This window comes from Carya illinoinensis, chromosome 2 (assembly GCF_018687715.1).
Source record: "Carya illinoinensis cultivar Pawnee chromosome 2, C.illinoinensisPawnee_v1, whole genome shotgun sequence".
NCBI classification, from domain to species: Eukaryota; Viridiplantae; Streptophyta; class Magnoliopsida; order Fagales; family Juglandaceae; genus Carya; species Carya illinoinensis.
Window position 1 is genome coordinate 4840001 of NC_056753.1, and position 19631 is coordinate 4859631.

The following is a 19631-nucleotide window of genomic DNA, read 5'->3' on the forward strand; positions in this document are numbered from 1 at the left end:
GCAAGAAACCTCTCAGCCATGTCCTGCCAACTAACGATGCTTCCCGGTTGTAGAGATTGTAGCCAACCTCTAGCCTTGTCCCTCAAAGAGAAGGGAAACAATCTCAGTCTAATGGTGTCTTCAGTAACACCATTAATCTTCACAGTATCACAAATCTCCAAGAACATAGCCAGGTGAATATTGGGATCATCAAGTGGTGATCCACTGAATTGAGCCTGCTGCACCATGCTAATCAAAGCTGGTTTGAGCTCAAAGTTGTTGGCATTGATTGGCTGGCGCATTATGCTCGAGTAATTTCCATTCACAACTGGCCGTACATAGTCCTTCAAGGTGCGTGGTAGTACCTCACGGTCTTCTTCAGCCATAGCTAGTATCTTATTTCTTCTTAGTGATCTAAGAGTTCTTTCAATCTCCGGATCAACAGGAATAATGTCACGAGATCTAGTACGGCGCATCCAATGTCAGAAACACACCTGTAGAACAAATTAAAACAAAGTTCTAAATTAAAACCAAGATTACTTTGTATCGATATTGACAAAAAAAATAAGAATAAACTAATCCCCGGCAACGGCGCCAAAAACTTGACCGGTGCAAAACTGCAAGTGCACAGTATCGTAGTTTTATAGTAAAGTAGTAAGAAGAGTATCGTCCTCAGAGATTTGTACCTTACTCTTGCCAAATACCAAAATTATGCTAATCTCAATTTTATCTAGATGAATCGCTAAGGTTTTTGTAGTAGCAAATAAAACTAGATCAACTCAAGAGAAATAAGCAAAGAAAGTAAAACTGATGTTTGAAGATCAAATTCAATAGGGAAGAAAACTTCTAGGAAATCGATTTCACCATAATTCTTCACTATGCTTTTCTCATCCAGCTAATTTAACTTAAACCTCTTTTGTCTATTAGCAAATCTCTAATTCATCCAAAAGCCTCTTTCGATAGTCAATTGGAATTGATTCTAGTTTATCAATTCACACAAGAGTATGCAAATTAAATAATCAAGAATGCAATAAGACCAATGATTTAATTACTACACAGGTTCATACAAGTCTTTCGATCTCTATACTTACCTATGCTGAAATATCCAAGATCTACCCTATGATTCCCTCTTTCGATAGCAAATCACAAGATTAATAATCATCTAATCAATGGCCAGTTAATTAGAAGCATTAAACTCAAAATAAATCAGATAAACAAAGAGAGAATTGCATTAAATTAGCATGGACAAACAAGCATAGTTCGGAATTAGGTTACATCGTTTTCCTAGAAAGAAGAAAATTTAGTTCATACTAGAATTGGAATTCAACATAAACGAATTTACCATAATTGTTCTGAGAAGATGGGAAGAAGAAAATAAACACTGAAAAATCCTCCTTGCAGCCTCAACTGGTCGTCAAAAGCTCAAGAGAACGATTCAACGCCTTTCTCCCGTCCGTGCTCGTGTATGAATCCAACGTACGTGCAATAAATTGGAATTCCGTCTCCAAAACAAATGATTTGAATCCCTCTAGCTATGTTTTTCTCTCCCAAAGAGTGTTCTCCAGTCAAAAACCCGCGGCTCTAGAGTGAAAAATGGCTTTTATATGGTCCCACGGCGGAAAACCTAAAATCTGTCAAAATACGATGTTCGCTCGAGCGAGGTGTCGAGCGCGCGTCGAGCGTTCGACTCTGCCTGATTTCGCTCGAGCGTCCTATCGCGCGCACATCGAGCGTTCGAATCTGCCTGAATTCGCTCGAGCGGCCAAAAGCCTCCGCTCGAGCGAACTTGTAAAATCTGCAATATGAAATTTTGCAAGCCATCAATAAAACACTTACAAAAGCTTCTAAATGGGTGTGCAAAAAAACTCCTAAAAGCTGTCCGAGAGAGAGTGTTTAGTATTCTTTTAATGGAAAGTGTAAATGAGATAATTTCGTGGGGGGGTGACTGGAGATACTTATGGAAGAGATATAGAAGATGATGAGGCTGGAGTGAGAGTTGAGTGTAGGTTTCTCCTACTCAAAATTATCTATAAAAATCAGCTCAAGATATTTCTATCCAAAAAATCAGCTTAAGATATTTTTATGTAATAATATCTATAAAAATCAGCTCAAGATATTTTTACTCAATAATATCCACGAAATTAGCTTAAAATATTTTTATCCAATAATATCCACAAAATTAGCTTAGGATATTTTTATCCAATAATATCCACAAAAATTAGCTCAAGATATTTTTATCCAATAATATCTACAGTTTTGAACATACATTTCGCCTGAAATTATGAATAAGTGTTATTGCGCCATAAGACCTTAAATAACCCTCCGAGTCTAATGGCACAAACCATAATACATTTTGACACTTCTAATTATCTTCAATAATCAAAAACACACTTCTGATACCATAGTAAATAATAACACTAACTATGTAGTTAGACAAAAACCTATACAATTAATGGATTAGTGAAAACTTATGGGGTCTTCACGAGGTTTCTAAAACTAATAGAAATTTTACAATTGAATTTCTAACGGGTTGTTACATCCGTGGTGCTTCAATTCAGAAACACTTAATTACAGAAAAAAACACAGGGAAAATAGAATTTGATCTAACCATATTGGCCATCTCATCTCCTCACAGACTTAACGTCCATTTAGAAGGTCCTATGTAGTTAGAGCTACATTTGCTAATTGTTTATAACCACAATACTAGTTTCATGCACCATTCACAAAGCCAATAATTGAAACCTTGGGAAAGCAGATGGTAACTGCTACTAGGCAGAAGATAAAGGAAACATTAAAATTTATGCCAAAGTTTGGATATTGGATTTGAAGCCAATTTCAAAACCAAAAGCCCAACAATGAGCTTGGCTTCTTGAGGTTTCCAAAACCAGTTCTGAAACCCATCATGAAACCAACCCATATACAAATCCAAAACCATGAAATCGGATTCAATATAAAAGTGGGGCATGTGGCTTATGAAAATAACTAAAAAAAAGGGAAGGGGGATCTGCCCCCATGAGCCTGCAACCCTCCTCGTTCCCAGTCCTAGCACAAGAGTTGGCTCACCTTGGTGCCAAGAGAGGTGGGGAGTTGGATCTCACCCTTTCATTTGAGAAGCCTTTTAAGGGTAAATAGGCGATTCTATAGAGGGCTTAAAATGATAATTGGCTATACTTAATATATATATATATATATCAATTATACATCCATAAACATATTTAGTTTTTTTTTTTTTTTTGTATTATCAAAACATTTTTTAAACCAACTACTGAATGAACTTACTGGGATGCATTTGGTAGTGATTTTCAAGACTTTAATGGTGGAAGCTCCCCCATTGAGCACAAGGGATCTCCGCCCTCCACCATGCACATGATAAGGGTGAAGTTCCCCATCACAAGCAGAGGGGGAAGAATCCACCCTCCAACCACATACAGAGAGGAAGTTCCCTCCATAACTTGCAGGGAGTCACCCATTATCTTTTTAATAATGTCTCCAAGTTTTCCTCACTTAAAAAAACTTCCCAAAACATTTAACAAAAAATTTATGGTGACACGATAACCAAAAACATATCATATGCTTTCAAGATGTTACAATAACAAAAGTCATATTGTGAGAAAAATTACCAAATGGGGCCTTACTCATGAAATAGAGGATCGGCATGATCACACCCAAGGTGAACTGTAACAAATACTTCCAACCTTTTAGCAGCTTCCTGAACTTGATCAGAGTCTTCACCACTTCCATATAAATCAACCTCAAGCCCAACTAGTTCCATTTGGTGATCATGAAGAAGTTTTAGTAGCTCCTTGTAGCCTTTGCTCCATACCATCTTCCCAATGTAGTAGGCACCTTTCGTGAAGGTTTGTTTCCCATTTTGTAGTTGCTCTATCTTTTACTTATCTATCCCAAGGAACTTGGGATTGACTCCATGAACATTGCAAATGATTGACTTGGGATAATCTTGTGTTGCTGCAGATAATCTGATAACCTACATTCCCGGCACAAATATCCAGTAAGCAAGCAATTATTCTAGGACAATGATGACAAATTTTGGCATGTAGAAAACAGCAAAGTAATTAGTAATCAGAAAGGTTTATTCTGTATGGTTAGCAATTAGTAATCACTACTATCATCTTACATTTCATTGCCACTCATAGCCACACACACATTGTATGCCTAGCATTACTCTATTCGGCCAAAAAGAAAAACCTAAATGCCTCACAATCCCCAAAAACGTATAAAGATTTAGGCCCCCGTTTGGTTTCATAGATAGTTTTAACCCATCCAATCCCATCGCATCTCATTTCATCTCATCTTAATATCTAACACAACACTTTTCAAATTCAAATTTTCAACTTTTTCATCTAATTATTACATAATTATTACAACTTTCCCAAATTTTCAAACAAAACACAAAAAATAATTCAACTTTTTCAAATCCCTAAACAAAAATAATATTAAAAGATTTTATTTTAACAATGTTTTAACTCTATAATATTTTTATTAAACTTTTTCTCTCACCTTTCCCCAAACCCCATAAAGCATCTTTACTCAAACCATTTCACTACTATTCACAAAATATCTCACTTCTATTCACAGATTTCTCATTTCATCTATGTAACTAAATGAGGCCTTAACATTGAGATAACAACTACATTCAATTCCTAATATGACACACCAATGGCCTTTAGCTACACAGAAAAGATAGACTTTATATACCCAAAGTGTCCATAAAATTCCAGCAGAACAAAAAATGTATATGAATGGATATCACTACCCTATGTTATGTTGTAGCAAAACAAAAAACAGTCCCTACTTCAAGTACTCTATGCTTCGTGCGGCACCAGCATATAACTATCCTGAAAATATATTACCCTAGATCGCTATGCTATGAAACTAATCATTTTGATTGATGCAACAAAATGGGTAATTGGGTAAGTAACCCCCACCTGTCTCTCAGGTGGGTGTTTGGGATCTTTGTGATGAAGTTAAGTTAGGGCTTTAAACCTAGGTTTGAAGATTAATCTTTCCATATTTGAGTTAGCATTATGCTGCAGATATTGTTGGCCTGGCTAGCATCCTAGGGTGTAGAGTGGGCCTTACAAACGAAATACTTTGAACTACCTTTAGAGGGCAATTTGGGATGGCATTGTAGTGAAGATGAAGTGTATATTGGATGGGTAGAAGCAACTCTACCTGTCGAAAGGTGGCCAACTAACCTTGATCAAAAGCACTCAACCTAATTAGCCCACTTATAATTTATCATTGTTCCCTATCCCAGAGAATGTGTGAAATCACATTGAGAAGTTCAAGAGGAGTTTTTAGTAGGGAGGTATTGGAGATATAGCAAAGATAATCTTGTCAATTGGACCAGATTTTGCCCATCAATTCCCTTAGGAGGTTTGGGAGTTGGAAGTTTTTTTATATAGGTAAGGAATAATTACTAAGGATTGCACCTTTCCACCTACCAGGAACTAAAACTAGGTCTGTATCCTGGCAGGGTACTATTCTACAATTTTCGTAAGAGGTCAGGAGTTGGAAGTTTGTTGGTGTTTAGCTATGCCGTTGGGAAAATTGCTATGGTGCTTTGCCAAGTAAAGGGAGATGTTATGAAGCTTAGTGGTGGAAGTCAAGTATGGTAGTATATGGGGTTGATTGTGGTCTCATGAAGTAGACAGTTCTTATGAGGTTGAAGTGCAAAAATTAATAAAGAATGGGTGGGGGAAGTTTTCTTACTACACTAGATTTGTGGTAGGAAGTAGTGACATGATTAGATTCTGGCATGATTTGTGATGCAGAAATAGGACCTTCAAGACATTTTCCCTCATTTGTGCATTGCACACACAAAAAAAACTTTTATGACTAACCATAAGGCGATATCTAGTGATTTACGAAGTGCAATGTGAGCTTTATTAAAGTGGGCCATGATTGGGATATAGATGTCTTTACTATATTCTTTAATTTATTGTATTCTACTAGGTTGAGACAAGAAGATGACAACAAGTTTCATAGGGCCCCTCCCAAGAAAAGGATGTTCAATTTTCATTCTTTCTATAATGTCTCTACTCCTTATAATGGAAACCCCTTTCCTTGGAAGAGAGCCCCTTTGAGAGCCTGCGTTCTTTTCATAACCAACCTCTCTGAGCAAAACTCTAACCATAGATAACCCAAGGAAAAGACACCTTGTGGCAATAATAAAACCTATCAAGAAACATAACTTGTGGCAATAGATAATAACAACCCAGCTATTTATGACGTTTAGAAGAAATGCTTGCATTTGTCCATTCTTCTCTCTCTTCACATATTCCAAATATTGGGTATGAATAATTCCTATAACCATGCGAAATTTAACCTTCCATCATTTCCCATGATGATACCATGTGAGATGCTCAGGCTCCTTAAGAACAACAATATATGCATCTTCATCAGGGATGACTTCTGAAATATGTCCAACTGCAAAAACACTCCTTTTGTCTTGAGAAAATTGCACAACAAGGTGATGCTATGTATTAGTCTCATTCTCTAAAATTGAATGTAAGAAATAAAATGGTAAGGAGACTAGGTGCTTAATATTGTGCTCAATGTTTATCCTAGCAAAAAAAGAGAACTCTGCACAGGGCCAAAGGTAAATGGTATAACCTTAGTGGTCATTAGCACTATCTCAATTCCTATAAAGCTTGGTTATAGCTGAGTTTAGTATTATGGTTGAATTAGACAAGTACTTGGGGGGATACACTGCCCTAAACACTTCATAGTTTATAAAGTCTTAGATGGAAAAGGGAAGTTTTTTTCTAGCTAGTGTACACATTAAGACAAAACATTCCTACTCAAACAAACAACTAGGCATTCAAACCTTATCTGGAACATGTTATACCCACTTCCAAAAGTAATTAATTTGGTGCATATAAGTGCATCAAGGTTTGTACAAAGTTGAAGATATGATTACCCTTCCAGGATAAAAACGTATGCTGAAAAAAGATTTGAATCATGTCCTCTCTTTGAGCCACTAGTGGACATATTTCTCCTGCTCTATTGATGAGCTGAATGTGATACTATTGGGATATACCATTTCTTGATCTTTCAAAGATAACCATGGAATCACCAAGGTAACCTTTCTCTCTCCATTTTTTGAAAGATAGGCTGCACGAAACAGAGGGTTGGCAGCAGTTCCAGTCATCCATGGAAGATTGGCAGTTGTGAAAATTGCAATATGCTGCTTTTTATCCATTAGTTCAACAGTGAAATCCAACCATCTCCATAGGCTCACTTAGCCTCTCTTACAACTTGTGTCATACTACTTATAGAAGTTAAGAAGATCACATTGCAAGAATCACAAATCAATCTTCCCGATTGCATAATCGATAGAAGCAAACTATGGCCCAAACTATCTAACTGTCATACAAAAAATAAAATTATGAAAGAAGCAGCTGAGATAAAAAATAATAATAATAATAAAAATGAACATATACCTACATATGTAGGTACGTATATATAAACATAGAGAGAGCCTCACACAAATTAAACAGCATTCTCATATCCTGAAAAGTCACGTGATGCTGATTAAGCCATATGGGAACTACCCTCAATAAGCTTAACTTACAAAACTAACACACGCCAATCAATGTTTATAGACAAATATATATTTTTGAGGAAAGGGGTTATGCAGATAAAAAATTCTGAGTTCAATTCACATTTCTCCAGAAAGGAAAATATTTATAAGACCTCTTCCATCATTATGTTTTCTCTTTCTAATATGTTAAATGACATCAAATGTATTACAGAGTAAAGTCTTAACCTCAACTTGCAATCCAATTTATCAATCTACATAGGATAAGAAAATTTATCCCAACAAAGTAAACATATTGGCTTAACTTGATCCCAGTCTCCAATAATCGACTGGAAGTTTTCTGTCCACAATATTCATTGTTCCAACTTATACATAAATAACTCTCAGGTCAGTCAATAAACACCGAATTTGTGAAAAAGAACTTCACACAAAATTCATCCTAACCCAAACTCAAGAACCGAATATTTTACCAAATATTCAAAACTAGAGAATCAAACATGCAACCAACTTTGCACACGGGTCAAGAGAGCCAAAATAATGGGCATGAGTAAAGGACAAAATAAAAGGAAAGAAGATTCTTCTCGGCAGCCATACGTTACAAAAATTAGAAAATAAAAGGAAGACATAAATTTCAAAACACGACTTTCATTTTCCAACAAAAGTCGTACCTTAATTCATTTTCCAACAACATACTCTGGCAAAGCCTAAAAGAAATGAGACGTAAGGAAATTTGGTGGGAAAAATATGGCGTAGAGAGAATGAAGGAATCTGGGAAACTTGAGAAACAGAATGCACATTACCTTTGCCATTCAAGGCAAATATTTCGAGGAAGGAATTATGAGAGAGAGAGAGAGAGAGAGAGAGAGAGAGAGAGAGAGAGAGAGTATGGCGTTCTCTTTTTTTCTTTTTTTATCACAAATTTATAAATTACTAATATTCATAGCATAAATGCTAATTTGTATTAATGGCAACAGAACCTATTATATCATGGAAAATATTATAGACACAAAAGGATTCCATAAATGGATCCTATACATTGACTTGGCGTGTGCTATGTCTTTTTTTTTTTCTTTCTTTGATGGTAGCTAGAAGAGCATGAGTTGGTCATCGAAGAAATGGGAGCATGGTGGTGGTGGTCTGATGGCATGGGGATGGCGTATGGCGATGCTATAGTGGGAATCCATGAAGACCCATTCAGAAGAGAGTCTTGCAGGGAGAAGGGGGCTACTGTGTTGGTGGGCTTCGACGGTGGCTGGAAGAGCATGTGGTGGTCACCAGAGGAAGGGGAGCTCGATGGTGGTGGTCTGGTGGCATGGGGACGGCGTACGAAGGCACTATGATGGAGAATTAGTAGAGATCCATTTGGCAAAGGGTCTTGTGGGGAGAAGGGAGCTGCTGCCGGGAGTGGGGGAGCTTCGACTATGGCTGGAAGAGCATAGGGTGGTCGCCGGAGAAATGGGAGCTCGGTGGTAGTGGTCTGGTGGCGTGGGGACGGCATATGACTGTGCTATAGTGGAGACTCCATGGAGACCCATTCAGCGGGGAGAAGGAGGCTGTCGTGAGGGGGCTTCGATGGTGGCTTGGGTTCATAGAGTGGTCGCCGGTGTGAGATGGGGCTGATGTGTGTGACGGCATTGTAGGTGTAAGTGCATGGTGGCTGGGCTGCCTAAGGGAGGAGATTGAATAAGTTGATGGACTCGTGGCACAATGATATGTGCCACATCAGTGTGGGATTTCGTTATGGGATCCATTTTTTTCTCTAACAGCTCTCTTATATCATTGGAGTCTCTTGTGTCTATTTCATAAGACTATTTAATAATGAAAAATTCTATATAGCAGTCTTACACTACACACATATACTTAATCAATATATGATTTGTCATTTTTATACTTCCATCTTAATATTTAAATATATTAGATCTATTGATTTTGGATAGCGCCAAGTAGGATTTGGATAGTATATGATTTAATTTAACTTAATTTGTATAATTAAATAGGTTAAACATCTTAATTTTATTCCATTAATTTGTGTTTGATTCATACCAAAGTCGCTGATTATAACAAAAGTTATTAGCATAAATTTTATCTTATCTAGGTCTTACATAGCTCAAAGGCTAGGTAACTTAGGTACTTTTTGTAACATTAAGAAATTCTAGAACATCATTGTTAATGCAAAAAAATTCACTCAACATGCCGGAAGAAGAGAAAGAGTCATTCTCAGCCCGGTGTGATGACTCAGGCCTTGATCGGTGTTGTTTGGAGCCCTTGGCAATGGTCTGATATGGCTGTACGACATCCATACGTAAATCTATGGCAGTGAATAAGAAAAGTAAATGTAGAAAAAATAAATGGAGAATTAGACACTCAAATTTACGTGGTTCGGCATAATATCTACGTCCACGGGCATTTCAGGAGGGAAAATCCATTATAACATGAGGATTTTACAATCTCTCATAGCCTCTCATTTTTCATTGTACAATGGAAGCCAAAAATCTATTTGCTAGAGGAGATATTCTTACTGGAGCTCTTGTTGGAAGGGTGCTCTTGTTGCGACGGTCAAGGAGCTGTTAAAGATGAAGTCCAAGTAGTCTAAGTTGAAGAAGTCCCTTTTTATGTCCGGTCTAATCCCTCTTTTATCCACGACTGACTCAGTCATGAATGTGCTTCCAAGTGTAAAAGTGTCAAGTTGTATCAAGGATAAATTCAAGATCGTATTCCATAGGGACAATGGGTTATCAAAGCGTTTGTGAGATTTTTGTGAAACAAATGTATTGACTATGAGAGATGAAAATAAATGTGAATATATGTTTCTAAATTTACCAAGAACCAAGAGATTTAAGGAAAATGTGTAGAAATTGAATTAAAAATGTAAGAAACAATAAAACAAACAATTGAGATGCAATTTTTGCCCATTTCTAATTTGAAGTTGGATTTTTCTCTAATTCCATTTTCTCTCAACCATGCTCCCATTCCTAAAAGTCATGGTTGGTTAGGAAAACAATAAGCACAATTTTCAATATAATCAAGGTGCTTGACAGATTTTATAACAAGTGTAAAAGTGAAAGAAAGCCATTAAAATCTTGTTATAAGTTCAAGCATCAATCGTGCCTTTATGTCTACGACTGATCAAGTTCAAGAACATATAATTTTAATCCTTCCCATAGGCAAAATGAAATACAATCTATCAAATTAATCATTTAAAATTCCATAACCTTGAAGAAAATTTAACCCAAAATAGTCTTAAGTTACTTATTGAATCCCAAGCTAAAAAATTTAGCATATTATTTCTAAATTAGCAAAATGCCCAAAAATGATGAACCATAACATTTTAAGTTATTGTAAGAAAAGAAATGTAAATAAAAGAAATAGAATCAAGAAAAAGCCACTGCGCAACAAATAATCAAATGCTGAAAAAACAATATTACGTAAACCCACGAAAAGAACAGACAATTAAAACTGCGAAAGCAGAAAAAATAAAACCGAGAGAGAACTCCTGTCCATCCGAAATCTGGACCTAGCTGACACAGAGAAATAAATCAGAATGAGAGATTGAGTTCCGTCCGTCTCTCCTAAATGAAAACGTATAAAAAAACAGCAAAAAGAAAAAAAAAAAGTAAAAGCAGCCGCCTCCTTAGGTCTGGAACCTGTAAGACGTAGAAGCAAAAAAATAAAAAAAATAAAAATCAAAACTGAGGGGGAGAGCAAATGCTTCCGCCGACTCCCATAAATGAAAACGTAAAAAAAAACCCCCCAAAAGAAAAGAAGACCAGATTGAAGTCCTAAGAACTAAGAAAAGACAAAAAAATAAAATAAAACTCCAAACCCCAGTGAGAAAGTTTCTCGGACACAAACTCGACCCCCCACTAAAAAAAAAAAAGAAAAAGTGTCAAATGGTAAAATCTATAGAAATTCGAAATTACCCCTGTGCATCCGCGTGAAGTCCTCTGGCATTGAGGTCCTGCATCCCAGCTCGTGTCCCTGCATCGTGTTCTATCACCAATTTATTTGTGCATTGAATATTTCCAAAAATACCATTTTATTGTAATATTTCTCTATTCTCAAATGGGGTGTAGGCAGCTCATGTATTTTTTTAGTAATACCCTGCAACATTTAAGTAAGATACAAAATAAGTAACATTGAGGTATTAATTTTGATGTGAAACAGTTGTATTATAAACCCTTTTAAGTGCAAAAATACCAGAATTATTAACTTACTCAAATGTCATAATCTACTCTATAATTAAGTACTTAAATAATTTTTTATTAAACAATTTATTCACTTTAAGTAACTTAATCATGTAGTTTTAGCACTTTATCACACCCCCCAACTAGCTTATTGCTAGTCTCTAGGAAATAATGCGAAAACAAATGAAGGATCCAAGAATGAGCTACTGAACTCAAAAATCTCTACAAAAGATCAAATCATATTCAAATCCTGGGCATTAGAATGTATTTAGATCAGATTATAGTTCAACACAAAGACATATAAAATTCTCAAGAACTCAAACAAGGAGAATGTATCTAAGCTGTGGATCTTTGAGTGCATCAAGTGTGTGAACAGATTGCCATTTGTTGGTTTCAAGATTTCTCACAATAGTTTCAGATTAGCCACTTTTTCAAGAAAGACCAAAAGGTCTTTACTCCAATTCAAAACCATTACATTGACAGTTTTCAAACTATCACACTTTGAAAGACCCATTTTATTTTTTTCTTATTTTTTTTCTTATTTTTAATAGATCCCGGTGATAAGCAGCCTTTTCCAATGTACTTGCACCATTTTTTTTTAATCTCTGGCCTGTCCCTTTTCTCATGTATTTTTACCTCTATTTTTTTTTTTTTTTTTGGAGTTTCTCATTCACTTTTCCTAGGCCATTAAGATATGGTTCATTGTAGTTCTTGCTAGTTGCTTATATGAAAACCATTGATTGACATCAATCAAACAACAAAAACATCTATCTTGTGTCTATTAGAGTCATCAATCAATAGCTTTGAAATACATTGCCTAAGTTTGAGTTGATAAGAATAATCATAAGGTCCTATGTTGAACTTTAACCTAAACCAATGGAATTAGTGTAACCCAAGACTACAACTATCTGATCTTAAGTAAAGGAGTGTGAAATCAGTAACTTGTTAGAAAAAAATTCAGACCCCACAATTATAAATCCTGAGAGACTAAGTGGTAGAATACTCTCGTTACCCCCAACTAAAAATGGGCAGTGTCCTCACTGCAAATCATGAATAAACAAAGCATGAAAGAGAATAGGGCTGAAGGAAATACCTGAGATGGCTGAGTGGATCATGAAAGTAAAAATGAAACTAGAAAAAAAAAAGAAAAAAAAAAAAAAGAAATAAACAGTGCTAAACCTAAAGAGATAGAATGAAAAAAAAGAAAGAAAGAAAGAGAAAGAAAACAAAGGAAAGAACAAAACATAGAAGTGAAATAAACAAGAAGAAAAAATAAATAAATATATAAAGAAGAAAAAAATTAAAGCAAAACATAAATGAATTAAGGATCATGAGAATAAGTAGGATCTTCCAAAGAAATGGAAGTATCCTCAAGTGAAAGTTTTCCCAAAAAATGTTTAAGTCTTTGGCCATTTACTATGAAAGTGTTTCTATTTTGAGGATTAGTAATCTTAACAGTTCTATATGGAAAAACAGTTTGCACCACATAAGGTCCACTCCACCGAGAACTTAACTTACCAAGATCAAAAATCTTACGTTGGATGTGTTTGTTGGGTATACATTTTCGAAAAGTTTGGTCAGAATAATATTTAAACAAGTAAAGGTTATCATAAAAAAATGATTTAACCTCAGATTTGAACTTTTTAATGTCCTGAATGCTCCAATGAGATGGTGTTTGTCATCTAAAGATGGCTTTATGTGTGCTGGCCAAAGTGGCGACTCTTCAAACATTGGTTGCCAAAGCACCCCATGCCCAGTTCCTGCAAAAGAAATATTAGAAGCATCATCAAGTATATTTACGTCACTTAGAACACTTTCTAATGACAATTGTAAATCCGTGCAAGGAAGATTCAAGTGAAAGTCCTCATCAAGGATATTTTCCAGCAAATTAACTTCCTGAACTTCATTTAAATCCTAAGGTTGCCTACAAGTATTAAAGATATTTGGCTCCAATGTCATGTTTCCAAAACTCAATTTTAAAATTTCACTTCTACAATTAATTAATGCATTAGATGTAGCAAGAAATGGTCTATCAAGAATTACAGGAGCTTGAAAAGTAAATGGAGTCGACAAGTTCATATCAAGCACCACAAAATCTACAGGATAGTAAAATTTATCAACTTGAACCAAAACATCCTCAACTATACCCCTAGGCATTTTTATAGATCTATCAGTAAGTTGCAAAATGATAGGTGTGGATTTCAGTTCACCTAAACCAAGCTGTTCATACATAGTGTAAGGCAATAACTTGACACTTGAACCAAGATCCAACAAAGCGTGACCAATTTTTGAATTTCCTATCACACAAGTAATTATAGGTGTTCTAGGATCCTTGTATTTAGGTGGTATATTACTCTGAATGATAGCACTAACTTACTCAGAGAGGAAAACTTTCTTATGCACATTTAATCTTCTTTTCACAGTACATAAATCCTTTAAAAATTTTGCATAGGCAGGAATTTGTTGAATAGCATCTAACAAGGGGATGTTAATCCTAACTTGCCTAAAAACCTCAAGAGTTTCAGCGAGATGCTTATCTTTATGCAACGGAACTAATAGCTGAGGAAAAGGAGCAGATATAGGACAATCAATTTTCTCATACTTATCAGACACATGCTCTCCATCTTTATTAGAAGGGTTAGAAACCTTACTAGAATTGTATGGCTCATGTGCTGGAATGTCTACCACCTTATCGCTTCTTAAAGTAGTCACCGCTTTGATTGACTTTAAATTAGGATCCTCATGTACTGCTTGCACTTGATGAGGCTGCCCTTGTGGATTTGGTTGTGACTGTGCAGGAAATTTACCCTTCTATTGGGTACTTAAAGATGTAGTTAGCCTTGTGAGGGAACTCCTTATGTCATTAATTGCCAATGAATTCTGGTTGTTGAGTGTTGCTTGACCTTGCATGAACTGTTGAAGTGTCACACTCAGCTGCTGAACCGTATCTTCAAATCCCTTATTTTGCATTGGAGGTGCTTGAATTGCGAGTTGAGAGGGCCCTAGAGTCAAGGTTGCTGGAGCTACATGCTAATCACCCCTCCAACTGAAATTTGGGTGGCTCCTCCATTCTGGATTATAAGAATTAGAGTAAGGACCATAATATGGTTTATGTATCATGTTTACAGCATTAGATTGGTCCAACAATACTTCTTTGAAAGCAGGGATCGTGGGACATTCATTAGTTGAATGCCTATGATCCTCACATATGCCACACTTTTCAGAAAATTTAGGGACAACATGCACTTCATTTACTTTCTTCAATTCCATGGCTTCCATTTTTCTAGACAGCAAGGTTAATTTAGCACGCAAATCATCATCTTCCTTTAAAGTATATTTCTCATGACTAGACTCAACTTGCCTAAACCTATCATGCACATCAGTTGTGTCCCAAGATTGGACTTTTTCTGTAAGATAATCAAGATATTCAATGCCTCCTTAAGCTCTTTATCAAAAAATTCTCCATTACACATGATTTGTACAAATTGGCTCATTTTAGGTATCAAACTTTCATAAAAAATAATAATAATAATAATAATAATAATCACACGCCAATGTTCATAACCATGGTGTGGGCATGAATCTAATAGATCTTTGAACCTTTCCCAACATTGATAAAAAGTTTCAGAATCCTTTTGAGAAAAATTCATGATCTATCTTTTCAAAGCATTTGTCTTATGTCTTGGGAAGAATTTTTTCAAAAATCCTGCTTGCATCTCCTGCCAAGTGCCTATGGTTCTAGATTTTAATGAATTCAACCATATTTTAGCTTTATCTTTCAAGAAAAATGGAAACAAATTTAGTCTAATAACTACTGAGGTCCGGTCCATGAATGTAGAACAAACCTCTTCAAACTCTTTAACATGCAAATAAGGGTTCTCAGAATCCATGCCATGAAAATGTGGAATTAATGGAATCATTCCAGGTTTGAAATTAAAATTATTTGCATTCAAAGGTTAAATTAGGCATGAGGGTGTGCTAGTTCTGATAGGTTGCAAATAATCTCTAAGTGTCCTGTTTTGATTCACCATTTTCTTCTCATGATTCTCATTTTCAGCCATGGTATGAGTGTTAGAAGATGATTCAAGAGAAAGAGATGCAGAGTTAAAAGATTATAGTGATTCTGTCCTAAACAATCGAGAAGTTTGATCCCTAGTCCAACCAGTTATACAAACAAAAATAGAAAATAAAGCAAAATGTAAAATAAACAGAAAAAAGGGAAAAAGATTAGATGTCATCTAGGCTGTGAAGAGGTTCACAGCTTCACAAATGTCCTCTCAGCAGTAGAGGAATGCATTGATAAACGCCAATTGTCCCCGGCAATAGCACCAAAAACTTGACCGGTTTCGAATGTGCTTCAAAGTGTAGAAATGTCAAGTTGTATCAAGGATAAATCCAGGATTGTATTCTAAAGGGACAATGGGTTATCAAAGCGTTTGTGAGATTTTTGTGTAACAATGTATTGACTATGAGAGATGAAAATAAATGTGAATCTATATTTTTAAAATTACCAAGAACCAAGAGATTTAAGGAAAATGTGTGTAGAAGCTGAATTAAACTTGTAAGAAACAATAAAACAAACACTGGGGGCACAATTTTTGCCCATTTCTAATTTGAAGTTGGATTTTCCTCTAATTTCATCTTCTCTCAACCATGCTCCTATTTCTAGAAGTCATGGTCGGTTAATAAAACAATAAGCACACTTTTCAATATAATCAAGGTGCTTGACAGATTTTATAGCAAGTGTAAAAATGAAAGAAAACCATTAAAATCTTGTTACAAGTTCAAGCATCAATATTGCCTTTATGTCTATGACTGATCAAGTTCAAGAACATATAATTTTAATCTTTCCCATAGACAAAATGAAATACAATCTATCAACTTAATCATTCAAAATTCCATAACCTTGAAGAAAATCTAACCCAAAATAGTCATAAGTTACTCATTGAATCTCAAGCTAAAAATTCTAGCCTATCATTTCTAAATTAGCAAAATGCCCAAAAATGATGAACCATAACATTTTAAGTTACTGTAAGAAAAGAAATGTAAATAAAAGAAATAGAACAAAGAAGAAGCCATTATGCAGCAAATAATCAAATGCCGAAAAGAACAAAATTATGTAAACCCACGAAAAGAGCAAACAATTAAAACTGGGAAAGCAAAAAAAATAAAACTGAGAGAGAACTCCTGTGCATCCGAAATCTGGACCCAGCCAACGCAGAGAAATAAATCAGAACAAGAGATTGAGTTCCGTCTGTCTCTCCTAAATGAAAATGTATAAAAAAAACAGCAAAAGAAAAAAAAGTAAAAGCAGCCGCCTCCTTAGGTCTGGAACCCGCGAGAAGTAGAAGCAAAAAAATAAAAGAAAAAAAAAATCAAAATTGAGGGAGAGAGTAAATGCTTCCGCCAACTCTCATAAACAAAAACGTAAAAAAAAATACCCCCAAAAGAAAAGAAGACCAACGCGAAGTCTTAAGAACTAAGGAAAGACAAAAAAATAAAATAAAACTCCAAACTCCAATGAGAAAGTTTCTCAGACACTGACTCAACCCCCCACTAAAAACAAACGAAGAAAAAGTGCCAAATGGTAAAATCTATAGAAATTCGAAATTGCCCCTGTGCATCTGCATGAAGTCCTCTGGCATTGAGGTCCTGCATCCCAGCTCTTGTCCCTGCATCGTGTTCTATCACCAATTTATTTGTGCATTAAATATTTTCAAAAATACCCTTTTATTGTAATATTTCTCTATTATCAAATGGGGTGTAGGCAGCTCATGTATTTTTTTAGTAATGCCCTGCAACATTTAAGTAAGATACAAAATAAGTAACATTGAGGTATTAATTTTGATGTGAAACAGTTGTATTATAAACCCTTTTAAGTGCAAAAATACCAGAATTTATTAATTTACTCAAGTGTCATAATCTATTCCTTAATTAAGTACTTAAATTATTTTTGGTTAAACAATTTATTCACTTAAGTAACTTAATCATGTAGTTTTAGCACTTCATCAATGGCCTAGGGAATGGTGAGGGATGTTAGTCTTTTCTCTTGCATGTCTAACCACCTCTCTTTTCTTCACTTTCTCATTTCCCTTTACGTGGCCACCTTCCATTCCTTCTTACACTTTCTTTTCCATTGTCTGTTTTCCTCTCTCTTTTGTTGTCTTCTAGTGAGAGCCATTTGATGGGCTTAGCCTTGGATATTTTATCGTCTTTTTAATTACTCGTGATTCTTAAGGTTGATTTGCTTCAAAAGAAGGCCTTTAAAATTTTTAAGATAAAATATGCGACAGAGATAGTCCATTGAAATCCTTTTAAAGAAACAAGTTTGGAGAGGTGCACTCGATTGTAAGGTGCAAGTGTGGAGCTTGGCTTTGCCTAGAGAAAGGCTCGACCATGTAAAGTGTAACAGCCCGTTAGAAATTCAATTGTGAAATTTCTATTAACTTTAGGAATTTCGTGAAAACCCCATAAGTTTTCACGAATCCATTAATCGTATAGGTTTTTGTCTAACTACATAGTTAGTGTTATTATTTACTATGGTATTAGAAGTGTTTTTTTTTATTATTGGAGATAGTTAGAAGTGTCAAAATGTATTATGGTTTGTGCCATTAGATTCGGAGGGTTATTTAAAGTCTTATGGTGCAATAACATTTTTTCATATTTTCGGTCAAAACGTCTGTTCAAAACTGTAGATATTATTGGATAAAAAGAAATATCTTGAGGTAATTTTCATGAATATTATTGGGTAAAAATATTTTGAATTGATTTTGAATTGATTTTAATTCCAGTCAGTGCTTGTGGGTTATGGTGGCTTAAGGGTGACAGGTTCTTGCTCCCTAGCTATGGTGCTGCCTTGAGGAGAGGAACATCCGTAGCCAAAGAAGACAAAGAGAGGTGTGCTGCTCTGTTTTGAAAGAACAGAGAGTTGGTGGTACGAGTGGCGACTCTGGGTCACGTCGGAAAGGCTTCGTGGTGCTCTCCATGTTTCGTGGTGGTCGGAACAGCAGCTCATGTACTGCACAACAGTAGAAAAGAAAGGAGGAGGGCTCCGTTGTGCTCCTTCAGCTTTGCTTTAATGTATAAGGTTGTGTTTGGAGCCGTGAGCTTGGAGGAGAACTCTGGTTTTGGTGGCCTCTACACTTGCTTGGAGGGAGAACATGGCACGGAGAGGGAGCAGCTGGAATAAGCTATGAAACCCTAAGTGGCTCTCCCAATGGGCCGGGCTTTTGTTGGGCTGGGCTGGGCTTTAGCCCATGTATTTATAGTTTGTTCAGTGTATCACTTGTTTTTGAAGATTTTTCTTGTATTTTCAGTTTTTTAGTTTGTTTTAGGTAGTAGTAGGAAACAGTCTCTAGAACCGAGGGTCCGTAGAGTTTTGTACTTCACTCCATGGGAGGGGGAGTTGTGTGGACTGTCTTAGACGGTAGTCTAAGACAGAGTTAAGTCTCTTAGACGATTAGTCTGGAGGCCTGTCTTTCAGACTGTTAGTCTGAAAGCATTGGACAAGACCCTGTTAGCAGTCTAAAGGCATTGGACAAGACCCTGTCAGCTATAAAGAAATTTGTGGGCTGGAGAGCGAGAAAATATTAGAATTTGATTTGTATTTTACAAGTCAAAAGTTGTAATTGTCTGCTTCTTTAATGAATGGAACAATGTTTCACCTTTCAAAAAAAAAAAATTATTTGTACACACTACACGTCTTAGTATCACTAACATATATATTATATATATAATATATTAATGTAGATTAAACTTGACTAGCTAATAGTGAGTCATGTACCATGTCTCATGTATATATTGTAAGACTATTAACTTATTATCGAGGTTCTAATATAGAAGTATGTAACTAGATTCTAATACAATATTTGGCTTGTATTTGAGTAGATGATTGTGTTTCCTAT

General features: G+C 35.6%; 1 non-coding gene and 1 pseudogene across 1 annotated transcript; one reads left to right on the forward strand and one right to left on the reverse strand.

Moving 5' to 3' along the window:
* The window catches only part of LOC122294800, a 21203-nt pseudogene extending 13999 nt beyond the window's left edge, over positions 1 to 7204 (reverse strand).
* An 8085-nt stretch (positions 7205 to 15289) lies between these two features.
* On the forward strand, positions 15290 to 15397 carry LOC122302055. Its single transcript, XR_006240303.1, has one exon. It is a non-coding gene; the product is annotated as a small nucleolar RNA R71 (small nucleolar RNA).
* Positions 15398 to 19631: the final 4234 nt, after the last annotated feature.